Below are 12,617 nucleotides of genomic sequence, written 5' to 3' on the forward strand. Positions count from 1 at the left end.
AGGATGTCAGATTAAATTAAAGAGAAACATACACAACAAAATGAGTTTCTTTTACTAATATTTTGTGTCTGTTTTACAATTTTAATAATTTTGAAAATATTTTTGACCGCCAAAATATCGTCAATAAAATTAATAATGAAAATGCACAAGACCAAATGGTTGCAAAAAGAGTAAGAAGTAAGAATTTAAAATAACTGACAAGAATCAGAAGACTGAGAAGATATTCATTCCAATTACTGATTAATTTACCTTTGCAAATGGCTTCAAAAAGCTCCTATTTCACAAACGTTCTCAGAAGCACTCACAGCATCCCCCAAAACAAAGCCTCCCATCTGATAATGCTCGCTGTTCACCAACTCATCCTGGTGTCCAGTGCAGTAATCACTATAAGTAGTAGTATCGGTATCTGCCCAATTATGTGGTATTGGTATCGTTATCAGAATCGGCCAAAATTTTGGTATCGGTACATCTTTAATTTGAGACAGATTTGGCATGTTATGAAGGCATTTTAAGGCAGTTTGTCATGTTTTGAGGACATTTTAAGACAGTTTGGTATGTTTTGAGGGCATTTTAAGATAGTTTGCCAGGTTTTGAGGAAATTATAAGACAGTTTGATTTGTTTTGATGACATTTTAAGATAGTTTGTCATGTTTTGAAGACATTTAAGACAGTTTGGCATGTTTTGATAGGATTTTAAGACAGTTTTGCATGTTTTGAGGTCAGTTAAAAAAGTTTGACATGTTTTAACGGCATTTGAGTTGCATTCAGTTCCGTTTACAAAATAGTGAAGGTGACTCAATGTGTTTACATTGAGTCACCTTCACCTCTCATTACAGGAAAGTCAAGTCCCTGAATGCTGCCAAGGAGACACACTGCTGCTGGAACACTGCACCACCAAGCTAAGCCAAGCCAAGCCAAGCCAAGCCAAGCCAAGTCAAGCCACAACACAACACAAACCTTCTACAACACCTACAGCCATCAGCAACACCCAGAGTACAAGACAATACCTGGAGCCATAAAGAACAGTTAGGTTAGATTAGCAGTTTGGCATTTTTATTTTTAAGGACATTTTAAGACAAGTTTGGCATGTTTTTATGGTATTTTAAGACCATTTCGCATGTTTTTATGGTATTTTAAGACCATTTGGCATGTTTTTATGGTATGTTAAGACCATTTGGCATATTTTTATGGTATTTTAAGACCATTTGGCATGTTTTTGAGGGCATTTGAAGAAAGTATGGCTATGGTAATACCCTTTTATTGACATTAACCCCTTCAGTACCATGACACATTTCCATATTCCTTGTGGTGACTATTTGGTGATTTTGTACAGCTCCTTGATTTACATCCCGTACCTACTAACTGCTAGGTGAACAGGGGCTACACGTGAAAGGGGACACCCAAATTTCTCCACCCGGCCGGGGAATCGAAGGGAATCAAACCCCAGTCCTCTGGCTTGTGAAGCCAGTGCTCAAACCACTGAGCTATCGGGCGTGTGTGTGTATGTGTGTTTCACTATTTGATCTGCTGCAGTCTCTGACGAGACAGCCAGACGTTACCTTACGGAACGAGCTCAGAGCTCGTTTATTTCCGATCTTCGGATAGGCCTGAGACCAGGCACACACCACACACCGGGACAACAAGGTCACAACTCCTCGATTTACATCCCTTACCTACTCACTGGCTACACGTGAAAGGAGACACACCCAAATATCTCCACCCGGCCAGGGAATTGAACCCCGGTCCTCTGGCTTGTGAAGCCAGCGCTCTAACCACTGAGCTACCGGGCGTGTCCGTGTGTGTTTCACTGTTTGATCTGCTGCAGTCTCTGATGAGACAGCCAGACGTTACCCTACGGAACGAGCTCAGAGCTCATTATTTCTGATCTTCGGATAGGCCTGAGACCAGGCACACACCACACACCGGGACAACAAGGTCACAACTCCTCGATTTACATCCCGTACCTACTCACTGCTAGGTGAACAGGGACTACACGTGAAAGGAGACACACCCAAATATCTCCACCCGGCCGGGAAATTGAACCCCGGTCCTCTGGCTTGTGAAGCCAGCGCTCTAACCACTGAGCTACCGGGCGGTGTGTGTGTGTGTGTGTGTGTGTGTGTGTGTGTGTGTGTGTGTGTGTGTGTGTGTGTGTGTGTGTGTGTGTGCGTGCGTGCGTGCGTGCGTGCGTGTGTGAGAGCAGTGAGTGTGGTAAATGGCTACACATTCCAGCAAGGGTCAGTACTAACAGTGATGAGAAGCAAAGAGTGGAGAAATGACACAGTTTTGGTGCCAGGGTTGCTGTCGGGGGACTAACAAAAGGTGGTGAGGTGTAACCAGCTTTCGAAGGCCTAACATGGCTAAAAATAACACACAAACCTCTCTTTTTTTAACACTGGTTTGGATTAGGTGAGGTGAGTGTATATTAAGTTAGGATAGGTAGTAACTATGCCTCTCTTGGATTCCTACGTTTACTGTAGCCGGCAGTACCTAGTGCAAAAGCTCCGTTAGACTTAGTTATGGGGGTGTTACCTCCTCGTGGTTTCTGCAGGTAATGAGACTAGCTCAGCCAAATACAGTCCCAGAGTGCTTGGACCAAGGGCTGTGGCTAATTATCCACTGTCCCTTTATACAAGCACTCATACAGCATTAGGGCATACACGGGCTGATGCCCTTAACACCTCCACTAATCCGGAGTTTCCCGGCATGCTGTGGTCCTCTATCCCTGTATGTCGGGGGCCGTTGTCCCAGATTTGCTGGTCATCGTTAGCAACCCACTACTTTCAGTGTTCAGTAGTCTGGGTTAGTGTTTCTGGGATGACGGCCCTTAGGTGGTTGAGGTGGTAGACATTCACACCTTTATACCCCTTTGGGTATATGGGTGGAGGTCTCAATCCTCCCCCCTCAGCCCAGTGGCAACTGGTTGGTTATTTGTCCTGCTAGTTGTAACACAGCCGGAGGTGCTTAGCCAGGAGTGTTATCCTGCCTGGTGAACTACAAGACGGTTGTTGCAGTGGCGGATAGCCAGACCGTCTGTGTGGAGGTGGTGTCCCCATCTCCAAATTCCTTGGGGAGTCAAAGCTCCTTGTGGTAGGTCTCTCCTGGTCATGCTCCCTTCAGTGGGGATGTCCATCAGTAAGTCTGCTTAACCCCTTCAGTACCATGACACGTTTTCATATTTATATTGCTCACTATTTGGTGATTTTATACAGCTTCAGAAACTTATGTAGCGATTTAAATAGTGAAGACTTTGACCACTAAATTTTTTATCTTCATAGACCCTTCCTGATGTAAATAAAATTGTATAATCATACTCAAAACTCAAGAAAAAATACATCCCAGTACTGAAAGGGTTCAGTGGCTTCCCCATATCCCTCAGTGCAAGGGGTACTTTCCGTCATTTTCTCATTTGCTTGGGGAAACGGTGGGAGGAACTACAACTATCTTATTGCTAATGTCAATAAATGTTCTAATGGCACACAAAACTTAGGTTAAAAATGTTTCCCAGTACTGAAGGGGTTGAAATAGTGAAGACTGTGGCCATTAATCTTGTGACCTCCATAGACCCTTGCTAATGTCAATAAAATGGTCTAATGGTGCACAAATCTCATGGTAACAATGTGCCCCAGTACTGAAGGGGTTCAAGAGGTGGTGGTGGTCTCTCTCTCTCTCTCTCTCTCTGTGTGTGTGTGTGTGTATTTACCTAGTTGTAGTTTTACAGGGCCTGGGCTTTATGCTCGTGTGGTCCGGTCTCCATATCTACACTTATCCAATCTTACTTTAAAAGTGTGCACACTCGTTGCAGACACTACTTCTTCATCTAAACTGTTCCACGTCTCAATACATCGCTGTGGGAAACTATATTTTTTAATATCTCTCAGACATCTTCCCTTTCTCAGCTTTTTACTATGCGATCTTGTGCTTTGTGTGTGTGTGTGTGTGTGTGTGTGTGTGTGTGTGTGTGTGTGTGTGTGTGTGTGTATTTACCTAATTGTATTTACCTAATTGTAACATACGGGAAAAGAGCTATGCTCGTGTTGTCCCGTCTCCATATCTATTAATGTCCAGCTTTTTCTTAAAATCATGAATATTCCTTGCGTTGACCACTTCCACGTCTAAACTATTCCATGCTTCCACCCTTCTATGAGGGAAGCTATATTTTTCACATCTCTCCTATAAGTGGCCATTTTAGTTTTTCCCATGCCCTCTCGACATTCTTCCATTCCACATACACAGATCTTCCCTATCCATTTTTCCATGCCAATCATCACTCTGTATATTGCTATCAGGTCTCCCTTTCTCTTCTGTTTTCCAGGGTTGGAAGTTGCATTCTTTTCAGTCTGTCTTCATAAGTCAAATCTCTTAAGTCAGGCACCATTTTCGTTGCAGCCCTCTGTACTTTCTCTAGTTTCCTTATGTGTTTCTTTAAGTTCGGAGCCCACTGTATTGTTGCATATTCAAGCCTCGGTCTTATCATTGCAGTAATTATTTTCTTCATCATTTCTTCATCTAGATATACGAACGCCACTCTTATGTTCCTCAATAAGTTCAATACTTCTCCAATTATTTTGTTTATATGTCTCTCTGGCGATAGGTCATTGGTAATTGTCACCCCAAGGTCTTTTTCTTCATGACTGGTTTTATGTCTTCATTTCCTATCTTGTACATACTCCTGATTCTTCTTTCACTCTTGCCAAACTCTATTTTCTTGCATTTTGTCGTGTTGAACTCCATTTGCCATGTACAGCTCCATTTCCATATTCTGTCCAAGTCTTCCTGGAGTAGTTCGCAATCTTTGTCACATCTCACTTTTCTTAACAATTTTGCATCGTCTGCAAATAGGCTCACATAACTGGACACCCCATCCACCATGTCATTTATGTAGACTGCGAACATTACTGGTGCCAACACTGATCCCTGTGGAACTCCACTCTCCACCAATCCCCATTCTGATGGTCTGTCCTTAATTATTGTTCTCATTTCTCTTCCTACCAAAAGTCTTCCATCCATTTTAGTAAACTGCCATGCACTCCTCCTACCATTTCAAGTTTCCAGATCAGTCTCTGGTGTGGTACCTTATCAAAGGCCTTTTTTAAATCCAGATATATTCCATCAGCCCAACCATCTCTTTCCTGTATTACATCTATCACCCTCGAATAGTAACATATCAGGTTTGTCGTGCATGAACGCCCTTTCCTAAAACCAAATTGACACTCACAAAGTATGTCATTTTTCTCCAAGAAGTCTGTCCATCTAGTCTTCACCACCCTCTCACACATCTTAGCTACCACACTTGTAAGTGACACTGGTCTATAGTTCAATGGGTCTCTCTTGTTACCTGATTTATAGATTGGGACAATGTTAGCTCTTTTCCAGTCTTGGGGCACTACGCCTTCCCTTAATGAGGCATCAATTACTTCACAAACTTTTTCTGCCAATTGCTCCTGCATTCTCTTAAAATCCATCCTGATACCCCATCAGGTCCCACAGCTTTTCTCACTTCTAAACTCCCCATCATGTTCTTGATCTCCTCCACAGTTACTTGAAACTCCTTCATAATCCCTTTCTGTTCCATTACCAGTGGTTTGTCAAAAGCAGTCTCCTTTGTGAATACCTTCCGAAAGCATCCATTCATAGCCTCTGCCATTTCCTGGGATCTTCACTGTATACTCCATTTACTTCTAAACTTTCAATACTTTCTCTATTTTTGATGTTGTTGTTCACATGTCTGTAAAAAGCCTTGGTTGGTCTTTACATTTATCAATTATATCCTTTTCTTGTTTCTTTCTTTCTTCTCTTCTAATCAACACATATTCATTTCTTGCTCTTTTGTAACTTTCCCACTGCTTAATCCGTCTTTTCCTTCTCCACCTCTTCCATGCATCCTCTTTTCTTGTTCTAGCCTTTTCACATCTATCGTTAAACCAGTCCTGCTTTCCAACTTCTCTATGTTGTCTTATTGGTACAAATTTTTCTCACCTTCTTTGTATATTTTTATAAATTCCTTCCACTTTTCATTTGCTCCTTAGCACTCTTGAATTTCATCCAATTTGTCTCTTGAAAGAATTTCTTTAGGTTTCCAAAATCTGTCTTGGCATAATTCCATCTTCCCACTTTATATTCTTCATTTCTTCTAGATTTCTCTTCGTCTATCACCTTGAACTCCAAAACTGCATGATCACTCTTTGCTAAAGGGCACTCCACCCTCATCTCCTCAATGACCATTGGCTCTGTACTAAAGACCAAGTCCAGTCTTGACGATGCTCCCTCTCCTCCAAACCTAGTATCTTCTTTGACCCACTGAGTTAACACATTTTCCATTGCCAGTGTCAATAGTGTATTTCCCCATGTTGTCTCTGATCCTTCCATTGACCAGTCCTCCCAACACACCTCTTTACAATTAAAATCTCCCATCATTATAGTTCGTTCACAGCCACCCAACATTTCTTCCAGACATGTTCCTGTATCACTTATCATTTCTTCATATTCCTGTACTGACCATGCATTTGTCTTAGGTGGTACGTACACCACTATGTAGTGCCTCTTTTTCCTTCATTAGTTTCTGCTCTGATCTTTAGCACTTCTGCCTTTCCCATACCTTTTTCACTTGATCCACCTTTATATCTTTTTAACCAGCAACATCACTCCTCCTCCCATCTTACCTACTCTATTTCTTTTCCAAACGTTATATTTCCTTCTCCAACCTTCATCAGGTCTTCTCCTCTCTCAGTTTTGTTTCAGTAAGACCCACAATATCTGGGTTCTTGTCCTCAAGTAATCGTTGAGTTCTAAAATCCCGATATCACTCCATTTATGTTGGAATACATTACATTTCGCTCATATGTAAGTTTCTTTAGTCCTTTCTTGCTGTACTTTTCTGGGTTATGAACCACTTCCTCAGTCTCATATCCAAGATTCTCCAGAAAAACTCTTTCTTCTCTTCTTCTGTCCTCTCTTCATTTTTTTCAAAGCCTCCTTTCTCAACTCATTTAACATTTCTCTTTCCTTTTCACCGAGATCTCTTCTCAACCAAATCTTCCTTGTTGTTTCCTGCTGGGCTAGCCTCCATGACTTCTCCACCAATTCATCTACATCCTTTTGTGACTTAAGTTTGATTCTTATTGGCCTCATACCTTCTCTTGTGAACTTTCCAATTCTATGGAAGTCCTCTATTTCTTGTACTAGGTCTTTTCCTCCTCTTGCACCACATTAATGATATTATTTATCACCTTTTTTATGTTTTTCTCTCTCTCCATTTTACTCGGTGTCTTATCCTCCTGTGTTAAAGTGCAAGCCTTTGATTTTCTGGCATAGTGTTGGTGTTACTAAGTAGACGTCAGGTTTTGTGAAACACGTGTAGACTTTTGGGCAGGATACCTTGAATGGTGTCCCGTGGAACACACACAGTTTGAGGTCCACTGTTGTAACATTTGATTGGCACAGCATTGTGGAATGGAACTACCTGTTCTTATAAGCATTGCCAAGTTGCTCATCTTTCTAATGTCATTGCTTCTCCAGATTGCACAAGTAAACTGCTACAGACAGGATAAGGATCACTGCAGAGGTGTCAGCCAACCAGTCAGTCACTCAGCCAGTCTGTCAGTCAGCCAGCCAGCACCCATTCATTAAGGTGTGTGTCTCATTGCATCACTATTGGGCGAGATCACCCTTGTGGAGTGTGACAGGTGATGAGCACCTCCCTGTTAGTAGTTGCACCTCCCTGTTAGTAGTTGCAGACAGTGTTGAGTGTTGGTGCACACACCACCTTCAGATCCTCTTATTGGTGTTGTTCCAAGCTCAGTCAACTTTCTATTAATGCCAGTTTGAATGAATGTTTTGATTTGATGTGACGACATTTAAGGAGCAGTGTGTCCAGTTTGAGGCGGGTTAACTCGACTGTATGATGTGATGCACATCCACGCTGCTTCTGGGGGAACCACACCCACACACACTCACCCACATTCTTAAACAGTGCCTTCCACTTTCACCAGTTGAAGGAAGCTTTTTGGGACAAGTTGCTATTGAGAAGAGGGAAGACCGTGGTGAGGCACCATCAGGGCTCAGGGGCGCAGCTGCTTCCTATTTCACTTTTGCTAATTTACATGTGATGGTGTACCAGTCCTCTTTTCTCTCCCCTTCACTCAATCCAGGTTTGGAATATCTTATAGTCCCTTCATTACAAATGTTGGTAAATAAATCCCCACCACTTTTTTTTGTATGGTCCACTTCTCCCAGCAGACCTCGTTGCAGTTGAAGTCACTCATAAGTGTTACATTCCTACATTCTTGCAATATATTTTGTAAACAATTTCCCGTATCTATCAACGTTTCTTTGTGTGTGTGTGTGTGTGTGTGTGTGTGAGTAGTGATGGAAAGTTTAAAATTGTGTCGGTTTTACTTGAGTTATTTGTTGAGAATTGATGAGTTTGTTGTTGATGTAAGAAGAGAAAGGTGGCCCAAGGCAGCATAAAAAGAAGAAAATGGCCATTAGGTTATCAGTGCCCTTGCAGGAGAGAGAGAGAGAGAGAGAGAGAGAGAGAGAGAGAGAGAGAGAGAGAGAGAGAGAGAGAGAGAGAGAGAGAGAGAGAGAGAGAGAGAGAGAGAGAGGGGGGGGGAGTGTTGCAACCTCCTTTAATAAAGAGGAAAGACAAGTGTGCCTAAACTCTTGCTAGTATTGTAAGCACAGAACATTAGTGTTGCTAGTAATGTAAGCACAGAACATCAGTGAATGCAGAGCCCTGATGTAGCCTTTCCTATACAACAGAAAGCATTGTGGCTGTCACACTGTATTGCCATGTGTAAAATGAAGCTGCCACACTGTATTGCCATGTTTACAAATGAAGCTGTCACTCAGACCACTCACTGCTCAAAGGTTGACAGACAAACAAAGGCCGCGTATCCGTGTTTGTTACTCTCGCATGAAGCATAATTTGTGGCAATCATCATTTCAGGGCAAGTTCCTCTGCATGGGACTGTCACATAAGAAGGAAGTGTTGACCAGACATGGAGCGGACCCCAACGGTACATGTGAGGCGGGCTGGTGGCTGGGGAAGGTCCTCTGCATGGGACTGTCACATGAGAAGGGAGTGTTGACCAGACATGGAGCAGACCCCAGCGGTACCTGTGAGGTGGGCTGGTGGCTGGTGAGGGGTCGTGGCTGCTGGTCTTGACAAGGTCGCTTCAGCAGTGTCTGTGAGCCTGTGAGTATTTAATTATTGAAGTTTTATTGAGATGAAAGTTGACAGTTGATAAATCACTTGAATCAGACCACATTGATTTCTAGGGAATTTTTAAAAAACATCTGAAATGGATCAGTTTTACATAAAATTACTTATTTTTGTTAATATGAATGGTGTAGAATCAATTGTTTGATTGTTTATGTACAAAAAGAACAAATCATTGCAGTGAATTGATGTTTGTTATAGTGGAGAATAAGGAAAGCCTAACACAACTTATTGCTTTATTAACACTGCTTGTCAACCCATTCTCTGCACCACCAGGCACCCCGGCACTGGACAGCTCCGAGGAGAACGGCTCCAGCAGCAGCAGCATACACACAAGGCAGGCATCACCATTGAAGAAGCCTTTAGTCAGCCTTCACTATTTTACTCCCTTTAATACTGGGATACATTTTTTACCTTTTTTCATTACCATGTGGGCTTTTCATAGGAATTTATGGGCTAAAGAGGATACTTTTTTAGGGTACCTCCTATCTCAAAGCCCACCTGCTAGGAAACTATTGCCTCGAGTAAGAAAGCCCTACCTACACTCGGACCGTGGACAGGATTTGAACCAGTGTGCTTGGAGACCACCTCGGACCACAAAGCATGCATAGATCCACTGTACCACGGATTTGTGTATCATCAGACCAATTTGTTGACATGAGGAAGGGTTTATGGATGTCAGAGGATTAATATAGGCAGTGAGTGTCATGCGGAGGACTCGGCAAGCAGCATGGGTCATCTCTAACAAAACACTTACAATACTCTGCCAAAAAAAATTATACTTCTACGCTCACCGTTTTATAATTTGTTTTAGTGTTTTAGTATATTTATTTCACTGCTTCACTTTTTATTTTATTTTATTTTATTTGTTTCCTCAAGACAAAATTGTGTGTTGAGTGATTTGTTTTCTTATTTATGTTGATGTTTTTATTAGGCATATTTTACACACACACACACCTACCTCTCTTCAGTAATGGGACACATTTTTACCTTGAGATTTGTGTACCATTACACCATTTTTTTGACATCAGGAAGGGCCTAAGGAGGTCACAAGATTAATGGCCTCACTTTTCACTATTCTAACCCCTTCAGTACTGGGACACTTTTTTACCTTGAGATTTACATAAATTAGACCATTTTGGGACATTAGGAAGGGTGTATGGAGGGCACAAGATTAATAGCCACACTCTTCACTATTTTAACTCCTTCAGTACTGAGACACATTTTTACCTGAGTTTTGTGTACCATTAGACCATTTTATTGACATTAAAAAGTGTCTATGACAAGATTAATGGCCACAGTCTTCACTAATTTAACCCCTTCAATACTGGGGGGACAATTTTACCTCGAGACTTGCTTACCATTAGACCATTTTATTGAATGAAGTGAATGAGCATTGATTCAAAGAATCAAACACTTCCTTCACAAACTCTGTGGGGGATTAAAATAGTGAAGACTGTGGCCATTAAAATGCCCTCAAAAACATCCCAAACTTGTCTTAAAATGTCCATTAAAAAAATTAATAAATATGCCAAACTGCCTAACCTAACCTAACAGTTCTTCATGGCTCCAGATGTTTTGTGTTGTTGATGGCTGCAGGTGTTGTAGTGTTGTTGTGGCTTGGCGTGGTGGTGCAGTTTCTCCAACAACAGTGTGTCTCAGCAGCATTCAGGGACTCTTGGCTTGACCTTCCTGTAATAAGAGGTGCACTGTTTACATTGAGTCACCTTTACTATGTCCGTAAGGTGTGTTTACAAATGAGGGCAGCCAGCCAGTCCTAACCTAACTAAACTCAACTCAACTGAACCGAACCTAACTGAATTGAACTTAACTCAATGCAACTAAATTGAACTGAGCTGAAATTAAATGAACTGAACTGAACTGAACTGAACTGAACTCAACTCAACCTAACTGAACTGAAATTAACCTAACTGAACCTACCTGAACTGAACTCAACCTAACTTAACTAAATTGAACTCAACTGAACCTAACTGAACTGAACAAAACCTAACTGAAGAACTAAACAGGGCTGAAATTAACCTAACCAACTCAACAGAAATGAACAGAACCAAACCTAACCTAACTGAATCAAACAACTCACTCTCTCTCTCGTGTCAAAATCAATTGAATTTTGAAAGTTAGAGAGAGATTTAACCTTATAAAATGACAATATTTATTCTTATCTTACCTTTTCTTCTTCCTCTTCATTCCATCCTTCTTTTTCTCCTCTTATCTCTTCCTCTTCCTCTTCTTCCTTTCGTCTGTGTTTCTCCACATCTTAACACAATCTAAAATAAATAAAATTGGATTAATATCAGAGAGAGAGAGAGAGAGAGAGAATGGGATGTCTATACTATGACAGCACCCTTAATCTACCCTAACCTTCATCAAGATAATGACAGCACTTCTCTAACCAAACAACAGTAACACTTAGGTTAGTGTATTGCTATGAGACACACACACACACATGGAGGAGGGAGAAAAAAAAAAAAAAAAAAAAAAAAAAAAAAAAAAAAAAACGTACATACGTATACACACACACACACACACAAATGGATATAGAAGACAGAAAGGAAGATAGAGACGAATCATACAAAGGAGACTGATTAAATTACAGAAAGGCTGATATTGAGAACCTCAAGAGCTATTTTAAAAACGTAAACTGGGAGGAGATGGAAAACTCAGAGACGGTGCAAGAGAAGTATAACTTATTTTTGGAAATATACAAAACAGGAGTCAGGGAATATGTCCCAAAATATAGACCTGAAGAACAAGGAAAGAAAGACTGTTTAATGCAAGGTGTGCCAAGGCAAAGGAGAAAAGAGATGGAGCATGGAAAAGGTGGAGAAGAAACAGAAATCCAAAAAATAAGGAAAGCTTAAAAACAGTAAGAAATGAATATACTAAGGTGAGAATGGAAGAAGAAAGGAAATATGAAAAAGGACATTGTCGAAAAATGTAAGGAACCACCAAAATTGTTCTACAGATTCATAAACGGAAAAATAAGGCAAAAAGAAACAATAGAAAGGTTAAAAGGAGAGAATGGAATAGTGGAAGACCCAAAAAGTATGGCAGAACTGTTAAATAGTAAATTTCAGGAAGTCTTCAGTAAGGAATCCAAATTTTAAAGACCACAGGGAAATAGAGAGACTGTCCATCTGAAAGAGATTAAAGTAACCAAGCTTAAAATAAAGGAGTTGATGATGGAATTAAATGAAGAGAAGGCAATGGGACCGGATGAAGTCTCAGGCAGAATATTAAAGGAATGTAGAGAAGAACTAGCAAGTCCTATATACAACATCATAAAATGCTCAATACAAAATGGAACAATACCAGTAGAATAGAAAAGAGGTGAGGTGGTTCCCATATATAAGAGCGGAAGAAAGGAAGAACC

General features: G+C 41.0%; 1 long non-coding RNA gene across 1 annotated transcript; it reads left to right on the top strand.

Moving 5' to 3' along the window:
- Positions 1-303: 303 nt before the first annotated feature.
- On the top strand, positions 304-10,360 carry LOC123518814. The gene is made up of 4 exons (XR_006678885.1): positions 304-1,030; positions 7,519-7,630; positions 8,951-9,199; positions 9,500-10,360. It is a non-coding gene; the product is annotated as an uncharacterized LOC123518814 (long non-coding RNA).
- Positions 10,361-12,617: the final 2,257 nt, after the last annotated feature.

Source organism: Portunus trituberculatus, chromosome 6 (genome assembly GCF_017591435.1).
Source record: "Portunus trituberculatus isolate SZX2019 chromosome 6, ASM1759143v1, whole genome shotgun sequence".
Classification (NCBI taxonomy): Eukaryota; Metazoa; Arthropoda; class Malacostraca; order Decapoda; family Portunidae; genus Portunus; species Portunus trituberculatus.